Consider the following 15,166-nt stretch of genomic DNA (forward strand, 5'->3'; position numbering starts at 1 on the left):
AGTGAGATTACACATTTTTTTCTGGCAGCACTTAAGCAGTTAGCAAACTGGTGTGTCGTAACCACTTGCTTTTTGAGCAAGCAGTATTGTCTCATTGTTTCTTTGTGCTTCCTTTGTCTGTTATATGCCTCTGTTGTCTATTCTCTTCTACTTCGATTGGAAGACACTCCTTGAGGCAGGGACTGTCTCGGTTATGTATTTGTACAGCACCTAGCACAGTGGGCTTCTAGGCACCACCACAATATTAATTATTAGTGACAAGACAAAGGCTAGGAGGGAAAACAGAGGCACAAAAAAGTTCAAGTGACTTACTAAGGATCTCACAGCCAAGATCTCATACTGAAGGCATCTGCTGCTCATTCCCCTTGTCAATTTTTGAGGTTTTACAGTCATTGACTATTTTTCTCTCCCACATTGCAATACAAGAGATCTACACAACCAAAAGGTGAAACTGGTCACCTACACAGGGACGTAAGTGTAACTGATTCTACACAAAGTGCCCTTAAATGAATAAAAACAAAGATACTTTCCTCACTGATTACTTATAAACAATAAGGGTATGATGTTTTCAAACAGAAGCATTGTTTTTTTTTAAACCTCCCTTTCAGAGTAATCTAGTGAAAAACAGGTAATTTAACCCCATACCCTACCCCTAACAATTACAAATAGTGCCTACTAACATTAAGAGATCACTGACCCTTTGAAAAAAGTCAGGCCTCTTTATAGAAGAGGTCAAATTGGGACGGGGACACCCCCCCTCCCCAAAGGCATCTCAGATAAATAATAACTTACACACATACCTGCAGCACATACTGTATGTTGCAAAAAACGCAGAAATGGAAGTCCACACTCCCACTTGCTGCATGACACTGCCTCGGATTCTTTTGTGCTTCAAACCTGACAAATGCTGTTTCCCCCATTATAATTATCTTTAAAAGTGTATCAACAACAATGCAAGTGCTACTCTGAATTACTTTGACATTTGTCTACAGTTCCATAGGTGGAGACACTACATAGAGAATAATGACATAGCTCCTTCCTCAGAATCCAACAAGCTAGTTAGATTTACTTGACATGAGGCAAGGGAGAGTGCAATTCATGAACCATGTTAGGATTTTGATTGCTTACAGGGTAGCCACTATTCTCTCCTTCTTCAATCCTCCTATTATCACCTTGTCTTTCTTGACATCCTGTGTGGTAAGGCAGATCCTTAGTATAGCCAATGCAAATGAGATTTGGCAAAGTGGTGCAAAGGGGACTTAAAGCTGCCTTAAGTGGGCAAATGAGGATCTTCCAAAGCGTGGGGGAATCCCTGGCTGGTTCAGAACTGGTTACACACTTCTAAGCCCTCCCCTCTCACAACAACATTAGCAGCCGGGCCACACAGTGTGCTCTGCCAGCAAGGATCACTGGAGCAAAACGGCATGTAAGAGGTTTCTGAGGCTGCTCTAAAATTATGGGTCAGGTCAGCTGCCAAGACTAGGGACAAAAATGCTCCCCCCACTCTCAACGGGTGTGCTGCAAGCTGCTCCTCTGCACTTGAAGATTCACTTTTTGAAGATGGTGGGCTATGTGTCAGCATAAAATAGTTTCTTCAAAAATGAATGTCCGCTATATAATTTTTTTTATTGCAAATAAAATGCTTCCACAGAAGGTCATGTACATGTATGCATGAGATTCCTAAAAAGTTTACCAAAGTTAGAGGTTTACTCAAAGTAAATATTAAGAGTATGATCACCTGTGTATTTCATAGACTGATAGACATACGCTTAGAGTCTACACTACCTGCTGGATCGGCGGGCAGCGATTGATCCAGCGGAGGTCAATTTATCGCATCTACTCTAGACACAATAAATCGACCCGAGTGCTCTCCAGTCAACTCCTGTACTCGTTTGGCAAGAGGTGCAGGCAGAGTTGACGGGGGAGCGGCAGCAGTTGACTCGCTGCAGTGAAGACACCATGGTAAGTCCATCTAAGTAAGTCAACTTCAGCTATGTTATTCACTTAGCTGAAATTGCTTAACTTAGATTGATCTGCCCCCCAACCCCCGCCCCCAATTGTAGACCAGGTGTAAAGCTAGAAGGCATCAGAATGATCATCTCACCTCTGAACACAGGACATAGAACTACCCCTCCAAATTCCTGTGTCAATTAGATAATGCCTTTTAGAAAAACATCGTCTCTACTGAAAATTTTCCAGTGACGAAGAACTCTTTCGAGCTTCTGTTAGGATTTCAGACTTTATCAACAATGAAAAGGAAGCTAACTAAAATTACGCTGCAAAGTACATCCATTGACGGAAAGGCTTTGCCAATCCTTTGGTGTTATATTAAAAGCAGATTCTCCTGTGATCATATACTGCTAATGTACAGAATTAGTTGACACGACTTACAGCTGATAGCTAACATCTACTGTAAAAAGACTGTCTTCTCCACCTCTAAAATCTGGGAGTTTAAAGAACTAGCTAACAAGCAAGCACCAAAACAAGCATTTTTTAAAATAGCCAACCTCAAAAGGCAGTACAAATGCCGTATACTGAACAATATATTCTAGCAGTTTTATTAGAAAAACAGTTCCACATGCACATCTCTGAACTTCTGATGCTCAGGCAAGGAGAGATGGAAGAAGAATCTGAATTACAATGAATCTCCCTTCTCCTTTATACCTTCATACTATCTTTATCTCAGGATCACTAAGAAAGTTCACAGAATATAAAGGGACCGTTTCTTTAAGCGTGAAAAAAAAAATCCTATTGGTTGAATACTGCAGCCAGAAAGTGGGAATGTCAGCTAAACTTTTCAGCAGCTTTGTACAATCAAATTAAACAAAGCCAAATATAGAAAAGCATGCAAACTTATACAAGCCTTGGCTACTCTCAAAAATTTGACATATTACAATGAACTTTGGACATGAAGTCCAGCTTCTGCTATCCTGAAAGTTTATGAAGTTGGCACTGAAAATAGAGATTCAAAATGACTCTAACACTTGTGTAATTTCAGTGCTACAAAAGGTGGACTTTGTCTTTTGGGCTGAGACGAATGCTCTGCATACAGTAAGAAATGGTGTGCATTAAGAAAGGTAAAAATCAAACAGCTATGAAAAGAATCTTGTGACTACCTTACAGATTGTTATGTTTCTTTATTCAAACAAAACTTGTTGATTTACAAATGCAGTTCTATACGTAGTCATTTAAAAACAGCAAGTTTCTAAAAAGACAGCTTGGATAAAACTATATTTAGCAATAGCCTCATTAGGTCAGACTTCAATGACCATGTTAGGTTTAGGAATTTTTCGTGCTTTCTGATGTAACAAAATGTGAGATCCAAGTTATAAAATGCAACCAGTTGTTAAAGTTAGTTTTGCAGAGAGACACTTGAAAGTGTTTCAATTACATCCTATCATAGGTTTCTAAATGTTCATTAAAATGTCTCAATTTTCTACTGGCTAATTTGTCCTACTAGTAACAGTCGTGTGACAGCAGGAGAAGGGTTTTTGCTTTTATGCACTGCAATTATTAAACACATTCCTACTACTATTCCAAATACTGAATCTGAGTGTTTAACATGGATCTCAGAATTACTGTTTGCAAGCATTAAGACTCCCTACAAACCTAAGAATCAGATATGTATTTTATCAATTTTAGAGAGTTACGGACCTTGAAGCAGTGGTGATCACACATCCAGAGTCCCACAACAAATCACAGCAGAGGTAGGAACAGAACCAGAAGCCCTGACTTGCAGTAGCATGCTTTAACTATTAATTTATACTTGCTGCTACTTTTAGCTACGAAATTTACTCGATTATATTTTCCTTATGACACAGTTGCTGTACAAACAATTAAACTCAATAAGACTTTATTGGCATAATTAGCTGGACAAATATCACCAAAGGCACAGACCCCTAAGATCAGGATGGATCAATTTTCAAAGTGATTTTAATTAAGTTAAATCAACAAGCAGGAAGTCTTGATAATAAATAGTTGATTTTAATCATGTTTTGTATTTGTACTTTATATAGTTATTTTCTCCAGAAGTGCTGATTCTCATTAGTTGGTAACCAATAAAACATGCTGATTTGCAACTAAATACAGTTTTCAACTAAATTGGTGCTTCTTTTTTCTACCAGAAAGAATACATTATAGCTATCCTTAAACAATTATATAGCTTAATTTACATTTATTCAGACTCTTAATTTTTTACTTTATGTTAAATGTGCTGAACACCTACAAAAAAGGTTAATCAAAACATGTTTTGCATTTAAAACAAACGGATTTGTTAAACAAAAAGGAAGCATTATCTGTAGTTAGTGAATTGACCAGATAATGACCAGAAATAAATGTTCAAGATACTAGTTTTTAATATCTTCTCACACCTAGTTTTTATTCATAGATTAGAGGAAGAAAAACAAGCTTTCCTCTTTCCCACTCACAATGGGTTTCTTAACTTTGAATTAATCAAACATTGACCTGAACTAGTGGCATAAACTGAAGTGAAGAAAATATTCTCTGTGCATATGCAGAAGATGCTACTGTGGTCAAAATCCAGCTTAGCACTTCTAACTCTGGTTCCAGGTACATGGCCAGTGACTTCCACCCATTCGGTGGCCTGACTTAAAAACAAAACAAAAAAAAAACTTGGCAAATATGTATGATATATTTATTTTAAATCATTACAGTAAATTTAGGCCTTGACATAAGTTGTCAATTTCAAATAAGGTTTATTTTAAAAAATAAGTCATATTTAATTTAAGGTTAAAAAAAAGATTGGATTTTTGATCAGTTTGTATTCACCCTGCCTAAAGGTGCTAGTCATGAGTAGGCAAGATCCCGCCCAGAATAGGACTACATGCTGCATCCATTTGTCTGCAATTACAATGCAGATCTGAATCAGGTTGAGCCACTGGTGCGATATAGCAAGGATACATGCATATGCACACTCTCTTTCTCCTGGTCTCTAACTCTTAGTTGACCCAACTTCCTAGTGTAGACCAGGCCTAAGCTGCCTTGTGTTGACCTTGTTGTGCATGTGTCTACACTCCAATTTGTCTCTCACCCATGTAAGTGCCTGATTACAGCAATGCAATAACATCACCTCCCCAAGTGGTGTTGAGCCACAGCTGACCTATTAAAGGTCTCCACTCATGCTGCATTGACACTACATTACTTTTGTCAACACTAATAGTTGCCCCATGACGTTTAGAAATACCTTTTCCTGATTGTCCAGTTTGACAAGCACACCTAACAGCTCTCCATTGTTTGGCGCAACTGCCTAGCTGACCATGCTGGCTACGTGCTAGAGACATACTTTGACTTGGAGCAGACAGGAAATATTAGATCCCCTGGGCCTGTGGGGAGAAGCGGCTGCTCAAACACAGTTAAGTACCAGCCTTAGGGTATGCCTACACAGTAAAGAAAAACCCACGCCTGCCGACTTGGGCTTGTGCTGTGAGACTGGTTCGTTGCTGTATAAACTTCCAGACTTGGACTGGAGCCTAAGCCCTGGGACCCTCCCACCCTGCAGGGTCCCAGGGCTCAGGCTCCAGCATGAGCCTACAAGTCTACACAGCAATGAAACCCGTGGCCTGAGCCCAAGTCAGCGGCCACAGGCCAGCTGCGGGTTTTTCTTTGCTGTGTAGATATGTCCACATTCCTATGGGTATCTATGAGCAAATTGCATGGGGGATGCAGGAAAACAGGTACAACAGAGACCAGCAGCAGTGCTGCGTGAAAGCAAAGGAACTGCATCAGGCACACATCAGAAGGCCAGGAAGGCCAACAGTCAGTCTGGTGCCGAGCTGTAGACCTGCCACTTTTGCAAACTGCTGCATGCCATACTTTTCAGAGACCCCACCACTACCCCCCACACCATCGTGGATACCTTAGAGGAGCCTGAGCTGCAGATACCTAGCATGAACTGTGAGGAGGAGGAAGGAGTACATGTGACCAGAGGGTCCCACTATACTGCAGGCCAGGACCTGTTTGCAGTGCAGAATGCCCTGACAGTTGAGCACAGGTAAGGCCGATGCAGGGGAAGAAATCACAGTAAGTGTATAATTGTATTCCCTGTTACAATGATGTGCTGACCGTGTCCACAACTTAATAGGGTACAATTATCTATTTATTTGTACAAGAAGTGCAGCAAATACCGGTGGGAGAGAGGGAAGCTGGAGGGTTCCTGGCAGCTGCAGTTCCCCCCACACCCTGAAGGAAGGAGGGGCTATGCAGGAACAAAACTGTACAAGCCTAGGACCCAGCATCAGGCTGTTTCTCCTCTGATCCCTGGGCTTTGTGGGGGAAGGGGGGTGAGAGTGTCTGCCCCCCCCCCCCAAGCTCAGCTCTGGAGGGAGGGGGCAGAGAAGCAGGAACTGGGCTGTTGCAGGGGTTTCCTTAACTCTCTACTCCTGGATGAATTTTTGGGGGTCTGTATTGTTACCAAATTACCAAAATAATTGAAACCGGCGTGATTGTATAGTGTTAGTTTGACAAAAAAATATGCAGAATTTTAAAATATTATGAGCAAACTTTTTCATTTTTGGCACGGCGTTCTTTCAGGAGTAAATAAAGACATAGCATTGTTATAGGCTTTTCATTCCTCTCTGAATTAGGTAAGGGATCCATGTGGAGCAGTTTACATACACCAGGATGTCCCTTGAATGCTCCTGAGACATCTCCATGAAACCATCATGGAGGTATTTTGTAATCCTCTTCCGAAAGTTTCTAGGGATGGCAGCCCTATTTCTCCACAGTAGGACTTTCTCCCCCACCAGTCAGTCAATGATAACTTTGGCAGGCACCATTTCAGTACACCGCCTAGCAGCCAGGGGCGAAAATAACTGAAATTTCTTATTGGTACAGTCGTATCGCAACCCCCCCTTCCCACCTCCACTCCTACACACTTAACTTCATGGATCCCTTTGCATGACTGATACAGTAGTTCTCTACTAGTTTTATTCTAGAGCATTGGTAGTAACTTTAAAGGAATGTCTACACAGCTGACAGCGCTTTAACGTAGCGTGTAGTCACAGCTCCAATGCTGGGAGAGAGCTCTCCCAGCACTGTAATAAAACCACCTCTGCAAGGGGAATAGCGCCTCTTCTTTTTGACCAACAATCCCCCATTTCCTCACTGTCACGTTTCAACATGCCCGCTAGTGTGTAAGACGGACAGAGGCCTGGGGGAAGGGGGCGGTGTCACAGACCAGCAAACAGCAGCAAGCTGCTCCAGTGGGAAAGAGGCATGAGACAGAAGTTTCACCTGGGGCACCAGCTGCTTTGGAACCCAGCTCACATGCTGCCAAGCACCAGGCCTTGCCCCCTGCGCCCCTTGCTGCTGGCTCCTGCCTCTGGCACCCCACAGCCACCTGCAACAGGGACTGCTGCAGAGAGACTCTCCCAAAGAGCCCAGGTACAGGAGAAGGAAGGAGGGTCCCTGGCTCTGGTTCTTCCCAATTGCAGCCAGGTGAGCTCTCTGTTCTGCAGCTAGCTGGATAATGAATGAACCCAAGAGCTGGGAGCAGAGCGCAGTGCTCTGGGCACGGAGTGCAAAGCCATCGCTCTGTCCTGCAGCGTGCACACAACACTCGCTCTCCAAGCTGCCTCGTTCCCCATGGGCCCGTGCGTGTGGATCTGCATTGCTGGAGAGTGGGCAGCCCGCAGCAGAACCAGCCCAAGAGAAAACTGGGTGGGGAGCAAAGGGTTCTCTCACAGGCACCAACTCTATGGGTGCTCTGGGGCTGGAGCACCCACAAGGGAAAATCCCCTGAGTGCGCTGTGTGCCCACTTTTCCCCCCCAGCTCCCTCTGCTTGTGCTATGAAAGCACTGTTTTGCGCAGCAGGCGCTGAGAGGGAGAGGGGAGAAGGGGGAACGCGGCCTGTTCGGGGAAGAGGCGGGGCCAGGGCAGGGATTTGGGGAAGGGGTCCAATAGGGGCAGGGAGGGGGCAGAGTTGGGGCAGGAGATGGAATGAGAGTAGGGCTGGGCTGGGGAAAGGGTGGCGTTGGGGCGGGGCCGGGGTGTGCGAGCACCCACCAGCGCTGGAGAAAGTTGGCGCCTATGGGTTTTCTGCACAATCACACTGAGTCCTGCTCGCATTGCCCTCCTTGCAGCAGACGGGGCAGTCTCTTTCAGCTCCCCTAATCTCCAAGTTCAACTTGGATTCCCTCTCCAACTATGCTTAGGGGAAGTTGGTTAGCTTGCAGAGAGGGATGTTTACTGTAATCCATTCTGCAGGTGAGTTGCTCCCTCTTAGCAAAGGCTGAATTATGCAGTATGTGATTCTGCAATCAACTACATTTAATTACCTTATTCCAATGGAGGGGACCGTCACACTGGGTGCTTTCTACTGTAAATTGCGTGCCTGACATGACAGACGTGAGCAATACGAAGCAAGCGGTTACCATGCTGGCACTCAAAAGCTAACGTTCAGAATCACATGAAGGTCTTCCACCTGATGAAGTAAAAACTGAAAAGGAGCATTTTTCTTTCTAGAGAATGTAAAATATATTTAATTCAAGCAATAAATCTGATTTTTTTTATTACTACAGTTAAACAGCCTATTTTACCCATTTGTACTGAATGCTTCAGCCACTTCTTTACTGGTACGCTGTACCAGCCTGTACCGGCTTACTTTCACCTCTGCTAGCAGCATACAGGACCAGGGAGCTTTGGGATGCCAGCAGCAGCTGCACACTCTCTGCCTTTGTTCCCCTCAGGAGTGAGATAGCAGCTAAAGCCATCACCACCTGTGGAAACTGGTGCCAGCATTTAGTGCTATTACTCTACTCAGTTTCATGCAACCGAGCAATTCCCTCCTCCTTGTTTCCCTCACTCCTGGAGGGCCATCCTCACCAAGGGCTGGTGCTGTGAGCGGCACTGTGCACAAGCACTCCAAAGCAAAAAAAAAATGTCAGTAGGCATGTCTGGTTTAACAAGTTTACAGGAGCAAAGGAAGGGCGGCCTGAATCTTCACTTTCACTTTTCATTTTGACTAGATGGACAACGGTAACTGTGTGTGTTATCTGCAGCTGCCCCTCCACACCCATGCAATGCCGGAGGCCAGATAAGAGGGAGAAAGAAGAGAACTTAGGATAACATGTTTGAAGACATCCTACAAGCAGGGCTGGGCGGGGGGGGGGAAAGGGGGGGAGAGAAAGGAAGAAAAGCCGGTACAAATTACTGGGGCCCGGTGGTCCGGAAGGGGGCCTGGCTTCATCGGCCTTGTTTGGCACTTGCTGGGGGGCCTGGAAAAAAAAAATTTCACTGGGGCCTGAACCCGCTCTCAGCGCCCTGCCTACAAGTCAATGCTGCAAACCATTGCAGTGATCCAGCTATGCTAATCTGGGCTAACTGTAAGGAGAGAGAGGAAAACCACAATACAAAACAAGAGAGATAATTTTAAGTTTTTAGAACTTAATAGGAGAAAACCCAAAAGCTGTACCAGGAAGATAAACACAGAACAGTGGCTCTCAACTTTTCCAGACTACTGGACTCCTGTCAGGAGTCCCATTTGTCTTACATACCCCAAACTTTCAAATTTAAACTGCTTGCTTACAAAAAAGAAAAAAAAAAAAAAATCAGACACACAACTGTCACAGCACACTATTACTGAAAAATTGCATACTTTCTAGTATTTACCATAATTATAAAGTAAATCAATTGGAAGTACAATATTTCCTATTCCATTTCAGTGTATAGTATATAGAGCAGTATAAACAAGACATTGTCCGTATGAAATTTTCGTTTGTACTGATTTTGCTAGTGCTTTTTATGTAGCCTGTTAAAAAAGCAGGCAAATATCTAGAGGAGTTAATGTACCCTCTAGAAGACCACTGTGTACCCCTAGGGGTACACATACCCCTGGCTGAGAACCATGGGTACAGTCCATTACCAAGTACTTGCCACTTACAATAAGAAGCTTCAGGTTACCAACATATTAACCTTTGTGAGTTTGTACATGGTACGCTTCCTTACTCTCTTCAGTTAATGCCAAAGGCATTGTTCTTAAGAACAAAAGATTACTCAACAACATGCTGTTTCATTTCAGAGAAGAATCAACTTTTCCTCTCCTTGGCTGTAAGTCCAGCTTCAGTCTCGCTGTCCTGATCTTTGCTACTCTTTGGCCTGAAGTGCTGCACAGATTCAGGGTTCCTGTGACTGTACTTCTTTGCATCAACTTTATCCACTTTATCTTGGAAAGTGTAGGGGACAATTTCTTGGTGCAAGTGCTGGAGGAATCAACTAAGGGCAGAGCTCTTCTATACCTACTGCTCACAAACCGGGAAGAATTAGTAGAGGAAGCAAAAGTGGATGGGAACCTGGGAGGCAGTGACCATGAGAGGGTCAAGTTCAGGATCCTGACACAAGGAAGAACGGAGAGCAGCAAAATACGGACCCTGGACTTCAGAAAAGCAGACTTTGACTCCCTCAGGGAACTGATGGGCAGGATCCCCTGGGAGAATAACATGAAGGGGAAAGGAGTCCAGGAGAACTGGCTGTATTTTAAAGAATCCTTACTGAGGTTGCAGGGAAAAAAAAAAAAAGCCATCCCGATGTGTAGAAAGAATAGTAAATATGGCAGGCGACCAGCTTGGCTTAACAGTGAAATCCTTGCTGATCTTAAATGCAAAAGAAGTTTACAAGAAGTGGAAGATTAGACAAATGACCAGGGAGGGAGTATAAAAATATTGCTCAGGCACGTAGGAGTGAAATTAGGAAGGCCAAAATCACACTTGGAGTTGCAGCTAGCAAGAGTGTAACAAGAAGGGTTTCTTCAGGTATGTTAGCAACAAGAAGAAAGTCAAGGAAAGTGTGGGCCCCTTACTGAATGAAGGAGGCAACTTAGTGACAGAATGTGGAAAAAGCTAATGTACTCAATGATTTTTTTGCCTCTGTCTTCACAAACAAGGTCAGCTCCCAGACTGCTACACGGGGCAGTACAGTATGGGGAGAAGGTGACCAGTTCTCTGTGGAGAAAGAAGTGATTCGGGACTATTTAGAAAAACTGGATGAGCACAAGTCCATGGAGCTGGATGCGCTGCATCCGAGGGTGCTAAAGGAGTTGGCCAACGGTTCTGCAATCACATCCGCCATTATGATCTTTGAAAACTCATGGTGATTGGGGGAGGTCCCGGACGACTGGAAAAAGGCTTATGTAGTGCCTATCTTTAAAGAAGGGAAGGAGGAGGATCTGGGGAACTACAGGCCAGTCAGCCTCACCTCAGTCCCTAGGAGGGGGAAAAAAAAAAAATCATGGAGCAGGTCCTCAAGAAATCAGTTCTGAAGCACTGAGAGGAGAGGAAAGTGATCAGGAACAGTCAGCATGGATTCACCAAGGGCAAGTCATGCCTGACTAGGCTAATTGCCTTCTATGAGGAGAAAACTGGGTCTGTGGATGAGGGGAAAGCAGTGGATGTTATTCCTTGACTTTAGCAAAGCTTTTGATAAGGTCTCGCACAGTATTCTTGCAAGTTAAAGTAGTATGGGCTGGATGAATGGATTATAAGGTGGATAGAAAACTGGCTAGATCGTTGGGCTCAGCGGGTAGTGATCAACGGCTCCATGTCTAGTTGGCAGCCGGTTTCAAGCGGAGTGCCCCAAGGGCTGGTCCTGGGGCCGGTTTTGTTCAATATCTTCATTAATGATCTGGAGGATGGTGTGGACTGCACTCTCAGCAAGTTTACAGATGACACTAAACTGGGAGGAGTGGTAGATACACTGGAGGGTAGGGCTAGGATACAGAGGGACCTAGACAAATTAGAGGATTGGGCCAAAAGAAACCTGATGAGGTTCAACAAGGACAAGTGCAGAGTCCTGCACTTAGGACGGAAGAATCCCATTCACTGTTGCAGACTAGGGATCGAATGGCTAGGAAGCAGTTCTGCAGAAAAGGACCTAGGAGTTACAGTGGATGAGAAGCTGGATATGAGTCGACAGTGTGCCCTTGTTGCCAAGAAGGCTAACGGCATTTTGTGCTGGATAAGTAGGGGCATTGCCAGCAGATAGAGGTACATGATCATTCCCCTCTATTCAGCATTGGTGAGGCCTCATTTGGAGTAGTGTCCCCAGTTTTGGGCCCCACACTACAAGAAGGATGTGGAAAAGTTGGAAAGAGTCCAGCAGAGGGCAACAAAAATGATGAGGGGGCTGGAGCACATGGCCTATGAGGAGAGGCTGAGGGAACTGGGATAGTTTAGTCTGCAGAAGAGAAGAATGAGGGGGGATTTGATAGCTGCTTTCAACTACCTGAAAGGGAGTTCCAAAGAGGATGGATCTAGACTGTTCTCAGTGGTACCTGATGACAGAGCAAGGAGTAATGGTCTCAAGTCGCAGTGGGGGCTCTACACTGGCAGAGAAGCAGGGTGTGGTGTACTCATGGAGGAGGAGAGGGGGTATCAGGAGGGTTGCAGTGAAGGAGCGATGGGGGGGAGGTACAAGTGAAGAGGCTGCGAGCGGGATGGGGGGTGCAAGGGCTGAGAGGGGCAGGCGCTGACCGCTGCTTCCCCAGCCCTGTGCAGGCAGAGCGGAGAGGGTGGACACTGACCTCCAGGTGCCTGAGCTGCAGGGGTCCCCTGGCGGGGCAGTATCCCCCGCTGCCCTGCTCGGAGCCGGGCTCTCCCTCTGCCCCCAGCGCTGTGAGGGCCCAGGGCAAGCAGCGCGGGGCTGAGGCAGGGGAGGTGCGCAGCGGGCTGGGTCCAGGGGCAGGAGGGGGCAGCTCCCTGGCAGCTCGGGCTGCCCAGCCACTGACCCGATCAGCCTGAGACCCGGGATCCGCGCCCCCTGCCCAGCCCAGTGGCACAGCCCAGTCGGGCGGTGAAACGCCGCGCCACCCGGGGGAGACTCAGAGCAGCAGCAGTGGCAGTAGCGGCAGCAGGACCCATCCTCCCTCCCTGGATCGCAGGCCCCGTTTCCCTCCCTCCTCGGCTCCTCACACACTCCGGGAGCCCCTCTCACCGCCACAGCCCGGGCTCGGCTCCAGAGTACGATGTTCTGGCTCTCCAGCAGCTGGGCTCTGGCCAGGGCTGGCTCCTGGCTTTTTGCCGCCCCAAGCAGCCCCAGAGTTTTGTCCCTGGCAGGCATGGGGCTGTGGCTTCTCTCCCCTAGGGCACTAGGCGGGCGCACATAAATGCCCTGGCGGGCGCCATGGCACCTACAGGCACCATGTTGGGGACCACTGCCCTACACACTGAGGGACCTTAAGGACAACTAGAGCATCACATATACAGCAACCGTGATTTTCACAGGTGAGCATGTGTACGTAAGATGAACATGAATGTTCTGTCTCAATAAATTAGTGAGCAGAACTTATGTTTTTAAATGGATGTGCTTTTAAATTGAAGATTTTTCTTTGCACTGGTTTTGTTAGGGAGTAAAATTCTATTTGGAAAATGGTTAATCTTTACGAATTCACAACAAATGCTGCAGAGTGCCTGGCAATTCTGAAAGCACCTTCTGACTTGTTACTGTACAGAGTGAGAACTCATAGGTTCAGTGAGAAAGTGTAATCAGATGTACAGCAGGGGATCTCAAACTGGGGGTCAGGACCCCTCAGGGGTCACAAGGTTATTACATGGGGGGGGGTCACGAGCTGTCAGCCTCCACCCCAAACCCTGCTTTGCCTCCAGCATTTATAATGGTGTTAAATATATAAAAAAAAAGTATTTTTAATTTATATGGGGAGGTCACACTCAGAGGCTTGCTGTGTGAAAGGGGTCACCAGTACAAAAGTTTGAGAACCACTGATGTACAGCAAGCACCTCAAAATCAAGAGGTACATGGTCAGAGTTATAGCCATAGATGCACCCAAGCACTCTACAATTCTTAATGGGCCCCAAACCACCAGGGCAGGTAGATCACACTACATCACAACACATTACTATGGCTCACTGTTAAAGTGCGCTTTCAAAGCTTCCCGGAGCCGTACAGGTCCATGCTGAGCTCCAGCCTTTGGGTCTGGCTGTTCAAATGCAGACAACAGCTGCTCCACCTCCATCCTGCAACCCAGAAGCAATGTCCCCCACTCTGCTTCACAGATATTATGCAGGACACAGCAGGGAGCTGTAACCACTGGGATTTCTCCCCCACCGAGATCGAATCTCGTGATTAGACAATGCCAGCATCCCTTCAGTCAATCAAAAAAGAGCATTCAACTGTCATTTTGCACCTGCTAAGCCAGTACTTGAATCTTTTTCTTGGTGTGGTCAGGGTGTCCATGTAGAGCTTCCTGAGCCTGGGGAGCAAGGGGTAGGCTGGGTCACCCAGGATCACTATTTGCATTTCAGCATCGCCAACAATAATCTGCCAGCTGGGAAAGAAGTTCCTGCTTGCAGCTTTCTGAACAGTTCTGTGTGCTTAAAAGATGTGAGCGTCATGCCCTTTCCCTGACCAACTGCTGTCGATGTCAGTTAGCCATCAACACTTGTATAACCGTAGGAAAGTAGCTCTCTGTTGATGTACTGTGGCAAAGTGGTTTTGTGCCAAAATGGGGAAAGACCTGCCACCTATTGCTCCCCATCTACTATGCCCTGCACACTGCAGGGAGTCACAGTCCTACATAGCAGCAAACGATTAATGGCTCTGAACACTTGCATGACAGCAGCTCCCACAGTGGATTTTGCCACTCTAAAATAAGTTCTCACTGACCAGTTGCAAGCCAGCATTTCAAGTATCCAGTGTGATCACCACTTGCTTCTCCACTGTCAGTGTAGCTGTCATTTTGGTGCCCCTGCACTGGAAGGCTGTGGCAGGCTCAGCGCACAGATCCAGAATTGTGGCCTTTTGCATCCAAAAGTTCTGCAGACACTACCTATCAACCCAAGCCTGCAATCAATACAATCCCACCGGTCAGTGCTTGTTTCTCAGGCCCAGAAGCAGCACTCCACCATCTGCAGCTGCTCCATCAACCTCACCAACAACCTTTAATTGGTTCTTGCTATGTCCCACAGCAATCTGTCCTCCAGGAAATCGTCACATGTTCCCCACCAATTCAGCTCTTCTTATGGCTCTGCAGATACCGAGGATCATGCTTTCTGTGCTTGTGACCCTTATGACAATAGTGCAGAGCTGTACCGGCTCCATGCAACTGTAAGAGATGGCAGAGACAAAGGAGGGCTGCATGGGTTCATGGGATTTTTTATTTTTTAATTTTTTTAAAAAGGCAGAAAAAATTACAAGATA

At 45.8% G+C, this 15,166-nt stretch overlaps 1 protein-coding gene across 6 annotated transcripts in view; it reads right to left on the minus strand.

Moving 5' to 3' along the window:
• The window catches only part of FERMT2 (FERM domain containing kindlin 2), a 110,040-nt gene that overhangs the window by 56,789 nt on the left and 38,085 nt on the right, over positions 1-15,166 (minus strand). The window lies entirely within an intron of this gene.

Source organism: Mauremys reevesii, linkage group 4 (assembly GCF_016161935.1).
Source record: "Mauremys reevesii isolate NIE-2019 linkage group 4, ASM1616193v1, whole genome shotgun sequence".
Lineage (NCBI taxonomy): Eukaryota > Metazoa > Chordata > Testudines > Geoemydidae > Mauremys > Mauremys reevesii.